Source organism: Coptis chinensis, chromosome 6, assembly GCF_015680905.1.
Source record: "Coptis chinensis isolate HL-2020 chromosome 6, ASM1568090v1, whole genome shotgun sequence".
Classification (NCBI taxonomy): Eukaryota; Viridiplantae; Streptophyta; class Magnoliopsida; order Ranunculales; family Ranunculaceae; genus Coptis; species Coptis chinensis.
The window spans coordinates 62,787,035-62,792,153 of NC_141461.1; positions in this window are offsets into that span (position 1 = coordinate 62,787,035).

The following is a 5,119-nucleotide window of genomic DNA, read 5'->3' on the forward strand; positions in this document are numbered from 1 at the left end:
AAGGTATGGGGAAGGATCCGTTGAGAAACTTCTCAGGAAGAGGATGTTGTGCATCCATGAAGAGTTATTACAAGGAGAGGAGACAGACCATGATCGTGCAAGTACTCCAACAACAATAATAGGTGCAAAAGATAGAAACGGAAAAGATGGAGAAGAAGTAACTGTTAGAGAAGAAAACTTGAGATCCGGAATTATAGGATCTGAGGAAACCGGAAACAGAGGTGATAGTCCAATAGGCAAAGGAACGATACAGCCAAATCACAGTAAGAACACACAACCAATACAAGTGAAGAGTTCATGGGCAGACGTGATAGGCAAAAAGGCAGTAGGCAGTGCTGAACTTTCGTATGTTCCCCCCACCATTGTCAATGGGAAGCCAGTCATACATGTGACCAGTAACCAATTCACAGAGTACAACAAGAAGTTTGAGAATCTTATTGTGGGATCTTTTGTGGGGAAGAGGATGAATTATAACTTTGTAAAGGATATTGTTAGTCGGACATGGAGAATAAAGAGTTTTGTGATGAAACCATATGGAGACACTATGTTTACATTCAAGTTTGAGACTGATGAAGATAAGAAATCAGTTTTGGACATGGGATCCTTTCATATTGCAAGTCAGTTGTTTGTGATAAGGCCGTGGAGAACCTTTGTGGAAGCAGAGACAAGAGAGCTAAAGACTATACCAATTTGGGTTGTTGTAAAAGGCTTACCTATGGAGATGTGGAACAAGGATGGGTTCAGTCAAGTCGGAAGTGCAATAGGGATACCAATGTTCACTAATCGATTGACTGAAAACATGTCTAGAACAGCGTATGGGAGAATGTGTGTGGAGATTGATACTGACTGCCATTACCCAGATGATATTCCAGTGATACTAGACCAAAGGAGAGTATATAAAGTATCATTCGAGTACCATTGGAAACCCCTGAGGTGTACGGAGTGCAAGATATTTTGGGCATTCGAATCAAAGATGTCCAAATAAGGAGAGCGAGGAAGTAGAGCACAATCACAAAGTGTGGCTACAGAAACAAGATAATAGTAACAAGGAAGGAGAGAAGATGACACAGAGACCGAAATCTCAGCAGGAAGAATGCCCAACACAAAAAGAAGGAACAGCAGAAATCCAAGAGGTGCACGAAGTACAAAACGATGAGGCAGAAGTTGGGTGGGAATCACCAAGCAAAAGACACAAGTGCAAAGCTCGGAATATTCAAGGGGGAGTAAACATAGAACAAAACCAACTCTCTAAGGGGCATGGTGAAAAAAGAGAAGAACAAAGGGAATGTACTACTAGAAACAGCAACAAGCAGATTCAAGAACATGCAAAGGGAACTAATACGAAGGAGATAAAGAACACAACGCATACAGAGGTAAAAGGCACAGGTGAGCAGAAAGGAAAAGGAATGGCTACTGTGGAGAGTGGGAATCAACAAAAGGTACCCACAACATCAGGAGGAAGGCAGAATAGAGTGACTACCAAGTATGGTCACTATAAGCATTCCAGTGTTGCCAAATGAATGTACAACTGTGGTTCTGGAATATGAGAGGGTTTAACATGGGTTTCAAGCAAGTGGAAATCAAGGAAATGATAAGGAAGTTTGATATCAGTATTCTGGGATTAGTAGAGACAAGAGTGAAAGAAGAGAATAGAGAGTGGGTGTTTAATAGGAGTTGTGTACAGTGCGAAATGGAAGGAAATTATGTGGAAAGTGATCAAGGCAGAATTTGGTTCTGCTGGAACCCGAGGGTATGCAAAGCTGAGCTAGTGAAAAAAGAATCACAACATATAACTATGGAAGTTACCATGATTACAGGAGTACAGTTTATAGTTACGATGGTCTATGCAAATCTGAGATATGATGGAGAGAAGGGCTATGGAGAAATATAGTGGATCTATCGTGCATAATTCAAAAACCATGGATATTACTTGGTGATTTTAACACTATACTTAGTCCACAGGAGAAAGTAGGAGGGGCAGAGGTAAATTTCGCAGATTTCACGGATTGTGTAACTTCAACAGGCCTAGTGGATATGAAATACAAAGGGAACACTTTCACATGGAGTAACAAGCAAAGGGATAGAATAAGTAGTAAGCTAGATAGGGTGATGACTAATGCAGAATGGGTGAGTGATTTTGGGGATTCTGAAGCTAAATTTCTAAACCAGGGGGCAATTTCGGATCACTCATCAATGGTGGTCAACTCAAACACGCAGATAAATCGGGAAGAAAAAACCTTTTAAGTTCTTTAATTTTTGGTGGAAGGAACAAGGACTTATCAGCAGGCGAGTGGAGGCACCGTGGGGTAGCTCAAGAGTGGGAAATCCTATGTATATCCTAATGAAGAAACTGAAAATCACAAAGGCAAAGCACTCATTGAATGGAATCAAGAAAGAATAGGGAATGTGGAGTATAGAGTACTTTCGAAACAAAGAAAGAACTGGAACAGTGCAAACCGAGCTGGTACATCCATTGAATCGAGAGCTCATTGAAAAAAAGAAAGGAAACCATCATAATACATGTGAAAGCATTTGTCAGCGAGGAAGGGTTTTATAAAGTAAATCGAGGGATCAAGTAATTAGTGTGGGAGACAACAACACAGAGTAATTTTTTCAGGTCGGTACAAGCAAGAAGAGTAGTAAATAAAATAACATGCTTACGGGATCGAGATGGAAATTATATACAAGATGTGAATGGAATTGGGGATGAATCGTAAAAGTATTACAAAGAGCTCTATAGCCCGGATCGGTTGCCAAACATTGATCTCTCTATCTTTCAAGATATCGGGGCAAAGCTGACAAATTAGTGAAGAAGATGCGAGAGGACACGGAAAGGGAAGTTACGAAATGAGATTACAGAGGTGTTGGCTGATATTGATAATGATAAAGCTCCAGGGAGCGATGGATTTTCTTATTTTTTCTTCAAATGTGCATGGAGGATAGTTGGGGATGACTTCACAAGGGTCGTTAGAAATTTCTTTACATCAGGGCAACTACTGAAGGAAGTAAACTCAACGTGCATAACACTAGTGCCTAAAGTTCAGAATCCCTCATCTCTGGGAGAGTACAGACCAATAGCTTGTTGCGGAGTAGTTTACAAGTGTATCACAAAAGTAATGACTAGAAGAATGAAGAAGCTTATGCCCAAAATCATAAACAAGAATCAATCAGCTTTCATTGTGGGGAGGAGCATCCAAGATAACATATTACTGTCGCACGAATTGCTGCATAACTACCATAAGGATGAACATCCACCTAGATGTGCTGCGAAAGTGGATTTGAGGAAAGCATATGACTCAGTGCGATGGGAAGCAGTCGAATTTGCTATGCAAAGGATTGGTATGCCAAGAAGGTTATGTGAATGGGTAAAGAAGTGTGTGGAAATAGCTCACTACTCTATAATGGTGAATGGAGCCCCTTATGGATACTTTAAGGGAAGAAAAGAAATACGACAAGGCGACCCCATATCCCCGTACCTTTTTGTAATGGTCATGGACCTTTTTCGAAATCATCAGTCATAGTGTAACAAATAATTTGTATAAGTTGCATTATAAGTGTGTAAACCCGGTTATCACTCACCTATATTTTTGCAGATGATTTGGTGGCGTTCATGCATGGAGATGTTCAAGCGGCAATGCACGGTTGAGAGAACCTCAACACTTTTAAAGCATGCTCGGGCTTGAAGTAAACACTCGGAAAAGCCAAATATACTTAACAGAGAGTGGATGACAACGGTTGTGAAGAGATAGAGGGCTGCAATTCCCAAGAGGGAGAGTTACCCGTGAAGTACTTGAGACTCCCATTGATTACTACAAGATTGAAATCCACAGATTGTAGTCCTTTACTCTTAAAGGTTACACGAAGAATTTAGAATTTTGGAAGGGAAAATTTCTCTCTTATGCGGGGAAGGTCGCTTCATCAAGGCGGTGCTAAATAACTTGAGTGTGTTACGGTTTGCATCATTCATTGTACCTCGAGGAAGATTATAGATGACATAAACGGTTTGTCGCGAGAAACTTTCTATGGACAGGCCCCACGATTGCAATCGGTCGCATGCTTTGGTTCGATGGGAGGATCTTTGCTATCCTTATGCAGAAGGAGGGCTGGGCATTCGCAACCTGGAAAAGGTGAATCAAGCATCGAATATGAAGCATATTTGGAAGATAATCACAAAGGCAAACAATCTATGGGTTGAGTGGATCCAAAAGAACTTAATCAAAGATAGAAAATTCTGGCAGCTGAAGATTCCACACAACTGTTCATGGAGCTGGCGAAATTTATTAAAGGGTAGAACAGAAACAGCTCAGATAGAAGTGAATCAGATTGGAGATGGAAAGAATACAAGCTTCTGGCTAGATCCCTGGCACCCAAAAGGTATGTTAACAAAAAAAATTCCACAAGCCTTTCTCTACAGATCTCTCTGCCACCTTAATGCAAAGGTGTCAGACTTCATAGTGCAAGGGAACTGGGTGTTCCCAGACTACATAAAGAATCAGATCAAGGAGATAGTAGAAGATGTCGAAAAGAGGTTGAGATAATGGGGGGCGATGACAAAGCGGTTTGGAGTTCGCCGCTTAAGGGAGGGTACAATCTCAGAGATACATATGAAGGTATGAGAGGAGTCACGAGGCGATAACATGGAGTAGCATTGTTTGGTTCTCAAATCGCATCCCTCGCCATTCTTTCATAAAATTTGGATGGTGTTAGTGGGGCGCTAAAAATGCTAGCGAAAATGAAGGAGTTCAAGGTGGTTACGACCGATCTATACGTTCTTCTTTGGAGAGAAGTGGAGATCGAGGAACACTTTACTTCATGAGTGCGGTTTCTCCAAAGCGGTGTGGTACACGGTTTTGGGCAAAATGGGTTATCCGCGGAACAATGGCAAACTCATGGCGGGAGGAAATTGATTGGGTAAGAAGAGTACAAACATGGAAAGGGCCAAAACAAGATGCGACTTCGACCGGGTGTGGAATGCATATAAACTTTGGATATGGAAGGCGAGGAATGAGAGAATATTTGAGAATAAACAAACTTTACTGATGGAGTGGCGCAAGGATACTAAGGGATGTGCGAATCAAGATACAAACAATGGAGATAAAGATGCGGAAGGACGAGAGAA